The sequence below is a fragment of the Gavia stellata genome, chromosome 3 (genome assembly GCF_030936135.1).
Source record: "Gavia stellata isolate bGavSte3 chromosome 3, bGavSte3.hap2, whole genome shotgun sequence".
NCBI lineage: Eukaryota > Metazoa > Chordata > Aves > Gaviiformes > Gaviidae > Gavia > Gavia stellata.
Window position 1 is genome coordinate 27700150 of NC_082596.1, and position 13347 is coordinate 27713496.

Here is a 13347-nt window from a genome sequence, read left to right on the forward strand (position 1 = left end):
GGAGTTTTCATTCTACTTAGTATCCTTCTTTAGTCTGGTTTCAGGTGCTCTTTCCCCTCCAAAACCTTAGCCCCAATAACTCTCAATCCCCGTATGCCTCCTTTTATCTGCAACTAGACTCAGTTTTCTTCTCCTACCCCACCCCGTGTTCCCCACTTGCCAGCTGGCTGCATTTCTTCGTAGCCTCCTCTTTGCTGCCCCAGCCCACTCTCTGTTTCAGTTTCTTTAAATACACTCCTCATCTTCAGATCCTTCTGCCCCACTTCAACACCCCCCGTCATGTCCTAATCTGCATTTCTTTTGACAAGACAAGATGTAGCTTGTCTCCTTTAAGTTTGACTAAGGCAGTAGTCCTGCTCTTCACTTGACACCAGTACGGGAGGACCAGCACTGAAAGGACAAAGTAGACAAGCTGCTTGTTGTCGGTACTTCTCCAGGGACATACTCAACGTAACACAGCCTAGAGCTGAGCTGCAGAAAAGGGTGTTTTCACTCTGGGATGGGTGCATCTGGGCTGACATTTCAGCTGTTGAAATATTAGCTGTGAAATGTTTGCTGATAATGAGGAAAACGACCTCTTTTCAAAAGTTTGTGCAGTTGGAGGGTCCTCGGCAAATATTAATTAGGAACAATAAAAGGTATTGTCAAAACTGCATTTCTTTGCCCAGTTTCTGAGTTCCTAGTATAAGCATCCTAGAGCACGCCAAATAAAAGGCTGAAAATGTTATTCAACAAGTTCAACATTTTCAACAAATGTTACTTCTATTTAACTTCCAGTTTTAAGGGGAAAATTATTCCACAATAGTGACAGGAAAACAGTTTTTTGGGGCTACCTAGGATACCGGTCAACCCCTCTGGAAAAAAGCCTTCATTTTTTAACCAGACCGCTTCAGAGATGCCTGTGCGGGAGCATTTAGCACCGCACATACACCCCTGCAAACACAAGTTCTGAAGTGGACCGCAATTTCCCAGCATTGCTTTGTGGGTTTTAAGGCTTTACCTGATTTAGTGAAGGTGGATGCACATGACCTAACTTCAGCTGTTTAAAATCAAGTCTGCAAGACAGTTATCTATGTTTTCTCTGTAGTTAAAAGGACAGAGAGATAGGGGCTCCATCCAGGAGCAATTTATCCCATTTTAAGACAGGTGTCCAAGAGCTGGTTGAAATGGTGGGACCGTCCCTGCTAGCAGTCATCTGCATTGACGTTGGCTTCAGGTCACCATGGAACTGAAATGCAAGCATCAGTGGGGTGACAAAGTGGTCTGACAGAAGCCCTGGGACTGCATGGAGAACGCAGATGTAGCCTAGACTTGACAACTCACCTTTTCACAGCTGAAGTTCACCAAGAACCACATTATTGAAAGTGGTCAGAAGTCTAAACATGGAGAAAGGTGAGATTTTGCTTACTTACCACTTGCCTCATACCTGGGTACCTCGGAAAATGTGGTATTCAGACCCAGATGCAAGAGCCCATGATATCAGTGGTAAAAACTCCTCTAGCTTTAAATGGACTCTGGTCCTCCATTATCAAAGGAAACCATGCATGTTTTAAGGCTAAAAAGAATGTATTTTTATATCAGAATTTTTCAGAGTTCAGTCCCAGATGGTTAATTAATGAAAAAAATGAATGTCTCTATTACTTTTTTCTCTCCTTGCTTCCAGGAGGCACAAGTGCAGTTTAAATTCTGGAGAAAGAAAAAAAATTACTTAAAAATTAAAATATGTCTCAAGCTGGCTTAACTATTAACTGCTTGTTGTGAGTGAACTTCCTCTGTTCTCCTATTTTCTGTCAGCTGCTGAGGCCACCTGAGCTACTCAAGCAGCGATTTAAGCATTCGGATGCTGCAGCGAGCACCTCCTCACTGAAGGTCCACTGGTCTGAAATCCCTTCCTGATTTCCATTCAAAGGAAGCCTGACAGGGCACACTATAAAGCTTAGTAAATAGATGAACTTCAGATAGACTAGAATAGATAGACTCTGGAGAAGGCGTTCTGCGGTGGTAGGTTATGCCAGTATGAGATGGCCCAATGCACTTGCAGGAAAGAAATGCAGACTGAAATGCAGGCCATGAGGGCTGGGGAGGGCATGTGTCTGGAAAAGTAATACTGTCTGTCTCTATCAACATAGACCCTATGCAGTCATGGTTGTACATATATATATTCTGTTCTGTGCACAGAAAGGCCAGCAAATGAGAATCTGACTGGCTTTCTGTATAAGCGCTAGGACTCTGTTCGTTGTCTTGCATATTGCATTGTCTCTCAGGCAGAGACTGCTTTTTCCACCTGGACCTCACCCTCATTTGCCATGCTGTACAACCATTTCTACTTAAAGAGGAAATTCTCCATCTTCCTTATCTGCCTCCCAGTTAATCAGCATCTTCTCTTTTTGTATTTTTGCTCTACCTGGCTTTTTACATATGGCTAGTAAGATCACTCCCTTCTTAGGTATTCATCCTTACTGGGGTTAAGAGAGGTTGAAGTGCACAGCAATGTCTCAGCTGTTTATCATTCAATCTCCCTGTTTGAACAACACATTACTTATTTCACCCAAGGGAATCTGCAGAAGAATAATTTACAAATTACTCACCAGAGAAACACTCCCCCATCCAGTTTCTCAGTGGATGAACAATGCCTTAAAGAACTCTGGTTTGACAGAAACAAGTAATCCCAGGGGATGCCAAATTAATGAAACTGCTTTCTGGTGCTTGTGTGCAGGGTAGGATCAGATACTTACTAGGACACAAAGACCAGTTTACGCTTCTGCTGGGTTTTATAATATCTCCATGTAAATTCTTTGTTATTGAGTATAGGTGAGTTCACCCTGCAACTTTTCCTTTAGCAGAAGCACTGATATGCCCTTTTCCTTCAACCTGGCTACTTACGTAACTTTATATTTGATTTATATACATATATAAAAGTTTTAATGAAACTTGTCAGTTCTTACTGTACTTGAGACCTCTAGCCATTTATCAAATTTATCTGAGTCAGTGAAGCCAGCAGTTAGAAAGGTGGACATGCACACAGCATGACGCCCTAAGTGCCATTTCTTAGGAAATCCATCTGAAAATAGCAGGTAACAGCAATGTCTGGAATGATACCAAATGCCTTCTATCTAGTGCTGTCTTCTTTCTTCTGCCACTGGGATGAATATATCCCCCATAAAGAAAAATCTTTCCCCCTCCTCCATAAATCTCTATGTTGTAATGAGGCCATCTTTAGCAGGAGCTCCAAGTCCTGTAATGTCCCAGTGCAGTGGTTTCTGAGAACCTCGCTCTTGTCCACATTGCTATGTTTTTTCTAGGACTTAATATCCACACACCATGCAGAAGTAACAAGGACTGGTAATACTGTTCTGATACCACATGAAAGAAAATATCTGTATAGGCTTTCTTTTAACGTGGGCACTGTCCTAGTTTGATCGTATGATAACCAGCACTGTCATAACGAGATAAGCAAAATTACTATCAGCCTTTTTTTCCTACAAAAATAGGATGTGTATGAAAAAGCCTACCCAAAAAGTCACAGAACTGCTTTTTTGCACTTCTGCTGATGTTTTTGTGGCTAGCTACCAAAGGCCAAACCCCTTAGCATAAATACTGAAAGGCTTTATGGTTCTCTCATTGTGTCTAGAAGCTGCCACTGATCCTCCTCCGAGGTTTTGCATGAGATCAGGAGGTAAATGGTAGGCTCTCACATGTACCAGCAAAGGAAATGGTTGGTCTCATTCTTCCCAAGACTGCACAGTTGTGCCTCTTCCTTTTTGCTTGCTTCAGCATGCAAAGGATGGAGACTCATTCAGCTGAACAATAACCTTGTTTCTCCCCTAGTTAGTCTTTAACAGCATAAGCTCCTTGATCCCTGTACCTGAGCACATACACGAGGGGAGCCCCAGAGACCACGGCAGAGGGTGTGGGGTGAGGTCCCAGGTAAGGATGCAAATGAAATAGGAAATTAATGTCTCTTAATGCACTCAGCACCTCAGAGTAGCCTTTACATTTTTGTTTAAATAATTGTCAACGTGCACCCAAATTTTACCCACTGCTGTTTAACCACTGCTGTCTTTCTTGTGCAGTATCATCTGCAGTTAAATACAGGATATTTAATTCTGCCTCCTTCATCCTCAGTAGGAAGATATGGAAGTCATAGTCATTGGAGGGGGCATGGAGTCAGTCAGGTCTCTATCGCTGCCAGACTGGACACGTGCCGTGAGACCCTTCAGCAAAGTGACATGACATTAGGGGTCTGATTCAGAAAAGCCTGCCAGGAAGGATGACTTTCTGTCACAAGCACAAAGGTGTCCACCTGGAGGTTATGAATGAATAGGCTGATTTTTTTTTCTTTTTCAAAGAAACAGGTGTAGTAATGATTGTTGGGACAAGAGCTGACAAGCGTCTGAAAAGTCTCTGCATGCATTAAACAGGAGGCAACACAACACTTATTACTGACGGTGTGGTGAGCAAAGTATCACTCCGGTCACTGGATTCAGACACTTACTCTGGAAGGCACTGAAACTTGCTGGAGCGGCATACCCTGGCAAAGTGACCTTTTTTATATGTTATTTTTTACTGCATAGTTTGCACTTTGTTGACTTGGCTGGGCACCTGCTGTAAACTGCAAATATGTTCCTGTCATCCTGGCTGAAAACAAAAACACTGAATAGTGTAGTTCTTTGGTGGACTGGAGCTAGCAAAGAGCAAAAGTACCTGTGCAAAATGCTGAGGTAAATCTTCCTGTCCTATAACCTTTCCCAGCTTTGACCATGGGCTGTGAGCAATTTCCAGTCATCTATATGGGGACACTGTTAGTTTTTCTTTTAAACAGCAATTGTTCCCGGATACACAGAACAGTAGATTTCTCCTCTAGCTGATCCCTTAGCATTTTGTCCTGCATGGTACCAAATTCACATGCTCCTAGAGCAGCCGAGTAACTGTGTATAGGCTCATTTATCCCCTGTGCTCCACTTCTTGTGTTTGTGACATTCTCCAAAACCATTAACCGTCATTTGAAAGTGTTGCTGCAGTGTTTTCACTGCAATTGTATACTCTGTGTCAGCCTCCGTAGCTACAGCTGGGTGAGTGTACAGTAAATTCTTTGTCTTTCTACCCCTAAGTAATGCAATAAAATAGCTTTCTTGTCTCAGTTAAATATTCATCTCCTCTGGTAGCTGAGTAAGTAAGGTTGAAATACCTTTTGCTATTGTCTACACCGCTTGGCAGAGGCAGAAGCCCCAGGTACAACATAATTATATCTTTGGGTTTGGAGGGGAGTAATTTTTGGAGGAAAAATAAAGACATTTGATCCTGAAACAAATGTCTTCCATCTTTCATTAAAGTATGTACTGGGAATATACCTAACCTGAAGGGAAAAAAAACCCCTGCTTTATCAGAATTACTACAGGAAGTCCCTTGCAAACAGAGTAGAGCTCTCTGCTGCTGGTATTTTTTGCAGAGATCATAATTTGAGACTGGCTTTGTATTTATAGGGGAGAAAGTCTGTACTTCAAACAGTTTTATTAGAGCAGGGTGCCAGTGAGACACTTCGATGCTCAGGATATTTCGGGATTGCCACAATAATTGTCTCGTAGAGCACATGTACAATCATTTTCAGCATCCAAAGGGCCACAGAAAATCCATTTAGAATACTGAAAATTTAAGAACTTATTAAAAAAGCATGAAGAATTAAACAGACCTTCATTTCTTTAAGAAATTGAGACACTAAATCCATTTTGATAACATTTTTCAGTGCTTTAAAAATGTGTAATTAGTGGTTTTTAAAAATGAATCCCACTCTTCAGAACAAAGGCATTGGTATTTTGGATTTTTGGTGAAACGAGCACTCCCATTTTCAACCAGTTCCAGATGCAATTCACATCTCAGTTCAGGGAAAGCACCTCCTTTGCAGAGAACATCTCACAGTAAGCCAAGTACTTTCTTAGAACCAGGAGATGCTCATTGTTGGATACTGTCCCAGATCAGATCCCTGCTTCATAAAGAGTGTTTAAATTTAGCATGTTTTTAAGTTCAAATTAGCTAAAGATATCCAAGGACTTAATTTAATACTGATTAATGTTCAAAATTCAGCTCTGTATTGAGATTTTTTATTCTCTTCAAAAATTTTAGTTTAAGATTCTCATTTGGGTTCTTCTACAAGGTATTTTTTGTGGTTCCCAGATGTGCCACCAATGGATCAGAGCACTACTTTGTGAAGCATAGTAAAATCTCATATTACAAATTTTTATTTCTGCCCATACCAGCTTACACTCTACACAGGAAAGACTATCTGGTTAAACAAATTGATGAGAAAAGGCAATGAGATCTTGCTCCAACTGCTAACAAGTGATCAGAGCATGGCAGCAGCTGAGACAATGTGAAGTTTTGACAAAAAGAGCTCAACTGGACTGGACTGTGCCTAGAACTGCTTTCTCCAAAATGTAGCAATATTTCGGTCAATATCATCTCGAGAAGACTTTATAGACAGCCTGTCGTAGTAGGCAGCACTGTACCAGGGGTATTTCTGTGAAGAAGGAAATCACGTCATTTCCTAAGGAAGCAAGAAATTAAAAATAAACAAATGAAAGGGTTAATTTTTAATTTCAGTATAAGGTTATGCAATCCCAGACTAATTAGCTTTCCTGATACAATCTGTAGTTCATCAGCCGAAACAAAAAGGGAGGAAGAAGAGGAACTCTCTTTCTGAGCCAGCAAGATGCTGCAGTTAGGGAAAAAGGCAAGTGAGATCCTATATGTGTCAGGTGAAGTATTTCCACTGGAGATAGGAAAGCATTCATGCCCTTGTGCAAGGCACCAGCAAGACTTCATCTGAAATACAGCATGTCCATCCTGGCCATCCGTGTGCAAGATGAATGTGCCCTGGCTGGAACTGTTTCAGAAAACGGCTATGGTGGCAGGGGGGAGAAAGAAGAGCCTGACTCAAAGAAGAGAAATTAAAATATATTGTTTGTCAGCCTATCAAAACACAGCCTGAAAGAAGATGTGAGTGCTATTTACTATGGAATAAACATCAGGCAGGGATAAGGACTATTTAAAGAAAGAACAGTGTTAGGCCAAAAACAGTTTGATATAATCTAGCCAAGGATAAATTTAGACTGGAAATAGGAAAAATTCTAACCATAAAACCAATGAGGTTCTGGAACAGCTTTCCATGGGAAATAGGATCAGAAAAAATCCAAATAAATTTTAAGATGCACTTGTTCAGTTTCTGTAGGTTCAGCAGAATTATCTATTCAGTTATCCAGTCCTAAATTCCTCTGTTCCTAAAATTTTAGACACTTGCTAAAATGATAGCATAATTAACACATTAAGCATGAAGATCCAGACACTGCATCCAACATCAGCCACAAGCAAAATCCCTGGCAATGTCAGCGTTGTGTTATTGTCTGTTTGTTGACTTCAAGCTGGAGTCTTTTTGTGTATAAGTCTCCCAGGTTCAGAGCAACCTGTCTAACCACAAGAATTAAGGTTAGAATTTAAATGAAGAATTAAAATTAATTGAGAAGAAAGACACTTAGTTTAAAAGCAAAATGTCATTTTTTCACATTGAGAATCTGAGTCCCACATCAGAAATGTTCCCTTTACAGCACATACACTGAAATGTGCTTTCCCTCTTTTAACTGTACATAAGAATTAATTCTTCCTCATAGACACTGATAAGCCTGAGAAGAATTGGAGCCGTATCTCATTTTCTCTTCATTCTCTCTATTTTCCTTTCCTTCCTTATCTTTCTTGGCACCCTTAGATGCAAGACATAAATACGCATCGGATTGCCTAAAAACCTTGTTCTGGGGTGGCAGCAGGATCGCAGCGGCAGGCTGCTGGGGGGATGCTCCCCGCGCCCTCCCCTCGCCCCGGGCTCTGCAGCCGAGAAGAGGGCTCCAGGAGCTGCAGTGCCTCACCTCTTACTGCTCTCATTTTCTCTTCCTATGATCATCCATCATCAGTCCCAAGAAACGCGTGCCCTGCTGTCTGAAAAACTTCTGTCACTTTGAAAGCTATTCATGAGCTATTTTTTTTCTTATAAGGGCCTTGAAAATGTACAATAGTCACGATGTCTTTTCTTTTCTTATTAATCTGTCTGCAGGAGCCAATTTCTGTATGTTTCTGTGTGTGCTTTAATTCTCTTGTGAAGTAGGAGAAGAGCTGTATTGAAATCTTTTCCCAAAATGTAAATCCCAAGCTTGTTGGTAGAGTGGAGCCTCTGTCAGCCGGAAGGCCATGTTTGCACTGCGCTGTCTTTACGGTAGACCCTCCAACAGGAGGGCAGAGGACAGACCAAGCAAAAACAATGCTGAAAGGTATTGTAAAAGGAAGAACAAAAATAGCACTAGGGGATTCTTTACTACATCTGTACCACTCGGGGAAAAGCCAGAGGAGATGAAAGCTGAAGAAAGATATCTGGCTGGAGGGTCAAAAAGCGTTAATGATTGACTGCCATGCCCCCTGGCAGAGCTGCAGTGTGGGCCGCTCACCATCTCTTGACTCTGCACACTCCAACTTTGCTTAACTGGGGCAAGCCACAACCCTGCTCTGTATTTGGGGCTATCTGTGCCATTTCCAAGGTACAGTCTCTCCCTGGCACCCCCCATAGAAATGGGACTGCCTAATTGTCCTTTGGCCACCACGACCATTCTGGTAACCATCTGGAGGCTCCTGTAGCCTCAGTGGTCTTTCTCTCTCAGAGATCCGGCCATAGGTTTCCCTCCAGAGCATGCCAGGCTCAGGTGAGGAGGTCGTCCCTGTCACCGCAGCCAGACGGCTCCCTGGACGCTGCTGACACCCCGTCTGTTTTGGGCCTCTCCGCCCAGAGGCCTGCCACTCCTCATTGGAGGTTATGCTTGAAAAGATGGTTTGGCTTGGTCACCGGCCAACGCATTGTCCCAGGGGACTTCAACAACACCAAGATCTAGCAACTCTTCCTACTCACTATTTTACCACACGCTTGAAATTTCATTCCAGCACCGATGCAACTCTCAGGGCACAATGAAGGCCCTCTTTCAGAAGGGAAGATGCCCTGGAGACGTACAGAGCACTGCAGCGTGAAAAACTGGCTGTAAACCATGCATAGGCAGGGTCTAACTGGTCACAGGGACCTTCAGAACTGTGGGAGGACAAGAAATGAATGAGGCAAACTGAGGGACCCTAAGTATTTCAGATGTTTCTTTTCTTTAAGAGTGGGGCCAACTGCCTGGCAGGTTTCAGAGAGCTCTCACACAGCTATATATAGGACTGGAGAGGAGCCAACTCTCCATTGTTCAAGTCTGCATTTCATCTGACTTGATGGAAATTCACACTTTATGAACAAGGTCGCTCTATCAACTGGACCTCAGCGCAGGACTTTGGCAAAAAAACCATAAGGCACAGGAGAGTTCAGAAAAGAGAAGGCGTTGAAAACAAGCGAACACTTTTACCAAGCAGCTTCAAGTTGTTTAAGGGTCTTGGGTTTTGAAAACTTTTTTTTAATGGGCAAATGGTAAAGCTCTTTTTGCTCTGTGTTCCTACTGCTACTTCTCACTGGACACTACAGGAGACAAGGATGCTCAGCAATAAAAAATAGTGGCTAAAAAATAAAATAACTCTATTCAAGTTTTTTAAGTCCCTGGAAAGAATCTGTAGGAATTGTGAGCAAAGACTTGCACCATGGGACTGTCTCACAAAACGTATGGTTCAGCCTTCAAGCACACACATGCCTCTGAGCGGTTTTGTTTGGTTTTACATTGGTCTATGTAGCACCTGCAGCACAAAGGGGAGAACAAGCAGTGGTCAGGAGAGCCAGAAGATGTATTTTATGCCGAGCAGGCACAATCTTTCCATGACTGCTCCTCATACATGTAACCACCTCCATGTCCCGAGCCACCAGTTGCGTTTAAGCAGCCAGGAGAGGAGACAGGATTTCTCAGGCACTTTTCCCTCCTCCCAAGCACCTTAGCCCAAGGATCTAAGAAATGAGTCCCACGTGTAACATGAAACCCCAGAAATTTCCAATATTTGGATTTGGGTTCATTTCAAACGATTATTCGCATACTGGTTCACTAATTTATTATTGTTTTGCACATCTATTCCAAGCTGCATGAGGCCTTTTATGGAGGTATTGGATATGTTCTCCCAAGCCCCTATTAACACTAATGGGCATTATGCAGGTGCTTTAGCACAGCCTTCACCTTACGGCGTTTTTGTTACCTTAACTATTGGAAAGCGCATTGCTGTGTACACTGGGTGCCAATTGTGTTTGCGAGAGGTAGGAAATTACCAAGTACAGAATTAGCCCCCGTCTGAGCCACATGTATGAGTTATTTGGAAAATATTTGTTTAGTTGCCTTGGAAATAAATAGCTCAAACTTCAGAATGGATTTTTACAAGGATTCGATAACATGCTCCTAGATGTCCCCTATGAAAGCCTAGTAAGAGAAAAATGTTTTTCCCCCAATCCACTGTCTGATATGATTTGAAGTGAATGTGTAAAATTTCCCAGCACATCATTTTGTTGAGGATATTTTTACTAAAGCTCATTAGCTTTTTAAATATATTTTCTTGCTCTAATTTTCCTGTAGCAAGCTGAACTATGAGTCAGTCCAAATGAGATTTAAAATAGGTCTCAATTTTCTATGCATGTAACTGCTCTTAATTGCACAGAACAAGTTTAGACTGGCTCTGTCCAATTAAGACAAAAGAAGAAAAGGATAATTAAAAATAAATCATAACAATCAAAAGTTGCATTTGCAATTTTGCTTTAGATGGTCCCTCCTCCCACATTTTTGAAGTAGTGCTTAAAAGAAATGGCACAGTATCTTAAAGATGCATTGTCCCAGATCTGGCAAAGCAAATGTACCATCTTTGTCAGGCTAAAAGTACCTATTTCCCTGATCAGATCAAACTTAATTGTGTGTAGTATTTAAATATTTCTTAATTATAACTTTGTTCTCAATTGTTTTTTTCTTATGACCTTGGACATGCTTTTCTTATTTAAATACCTTTTACAGAGGCTGTCTTCAGGAATAACTCACAGATATCCGCTTGGCATTTTCAAATTTGGGGAGGGAGGAAGGAGCAATTTCTGAAATAGTTACAGCTTGCTTCCAAAAGACAATGTTTTGCATGATTATTTCTTCAGGAGAATTAGTTGACAAAAAAAGTCCTGTGATCTCACAGCTGTGATAAGAAGTATTTTTGGAATAATGTATATTTATGTATGAACGCTGTGTCTAAAACACGCCTAGAACAAATCAAAAGCTACTGGCTAATATGCAAGGTACTGAGCTGATTTTAAAAGAGCAGCTTACAATTCAGAGCCATACTGTCCATGTGAAATTTGTTGCAAAATATTCATCAGGTTGCACTACCACAGTGCAGACCAAGGAATGAATTTTACTGAGGGAAACCACTTGTTCTTCATTATCAATGTGTCGTTGCTATTGAGAGAGCCAGAATAAATCAGTTTGATTTCTCTCTGACTACAATATTTGGTATACTTGAGAGTCATGGAAGCAGGTGGCATCAAATACATGGAGTTAAGAACTGCTCCGTTCTGTTTTCCTGGGGTAGGCTTCATCTCACCTGAGATTAATCACCAGAAAATCAAGCATCTGTGGTGATTTCATTGACTTTCCTGTCTAGGAGGAGAGAGAGGCCTCATTCTGGGGTCAGTATGTAAAGTAAGTAAGTAACTGATACTTCAATAGATCACTGAGGTTAGATAAATCCCACTTTTTGACTCCATAAAGTAATAAATGCTTCAAGTGAGCTTTCTGCAAACTAGCTTCAGGATGTCTGAAATCAGTTGGTTTATGTTTTATGCTTTCTGCCAACTTAGATTAAAACTGAGAAGGCAGGAAAGCTCCATCAGAGAGTGAATGCAGTCCTGATTCTTAATCGTGTATAGGTTACAAGGGGATCTATAAGATCACTATTTACAGCATTTGCTCTCTAATAGCTAGCTATCATTCTAGCTCTGAACTTTTGCTGTTCCTCTCAATTCACTTCCTATAGTCACACTAGTGCATGAAATATTTGGGAAGCAAATAAAATTTATTCTGAAGAGTAATATTTACAGTACAGAAGCCAGTGTCTTCTATCAGTCCTGTAGAAAACCATGAGCAAAGAATGAGAAAGCAAGACTTACATGAGATCTGTATTTTTGTGTATTCATTCCTCTGAGATGCATTTTCTCCCATTTTGCATATTGTTTTCCTTCCTTTTTGCCGTTCTCAGAGCAACACACAGCTCTACCCCTTTCCTGGGCAGCATTAGCCAATGCTGCAGCTAACAGCATCACCTCCGTGACAGTCCTAAGCTCTGTTGGCCCAAGCTTGCTCCTGAGCTTAGGCCTACCATGTGTTGGGGTGTTACACTATGGTACCAGCTAAGCCATTGAGCCAGAATAAACAGAATGCATTTTAACATAAAGGGATATAGTACAAGAAATATATTCTCAAGTCTTGGAACTGTAACCATGTGTTACCATATTGTCTTCCTTCTGCTCCTTCTGTTTCTTATTTTCACACATTGCTCCATTCTTTTGCAAATCTTTCCTCACAGAATGTTAAGAAACTGAGATCTACCTTAACTAAAAGCTGTTCTTCTTTACATCATATTCATGTTGTTGGGCTGGCTGGTATCTTTTATCTTTCACTTTTCTCATGGCTCTCGACATTTTATATCTATTTCAGCTTAGCTTCATTTACTATTCCTTATACCTTCTTTTTGCCTGCTGTGATGGTTCCCTAATTATTTCTTTGTGCTTGACCATATATTCTGACTTAGACCGGCATTACAATTGATAGAGCTATCATATATCTCTGCAATTGTGAGACAGAAAAAAATCAGGTTAGATTCCATTTCCTTGCCAATATATTATTTCCTTGGCTTTGTTTCTTACAGTGTTTTCCACACTTCATTTTAGGCAGTTTCGGTGAGTGGTTCTCAAAGTGTGGTCTACAAATAACTGTTTGACAGCAACACCATAGTATGTGGTCAATGAGCCATATTGCCTTTAATAGTGTTTTCAGTTAATATTTTGATGATATATGTGCACAGAGGTACTCAGGAAATTCAGAGATGACCAGCCTGGAGCACAGAAATTCGCTGAACTGCTAGCTTAAGCAATATAACTCCATAGTTTCCCACTGACTGACTTCAGCCGAGGCATATTCTGCTGATGGAGTACATGCTGATGAGGGTGGCATTTTAAAATTAGAACAGAGAGCACCCCCTCTGCCACTACAAATCTGCGCACTGTAAGGTTGTTTTGCTTCTGGGAGACATAAGGAGAGATTGCCTGGTGGTGCAATCACCACACCAGCTCGCTTAAAAGCCAGTAACCACTATATGCTTGAT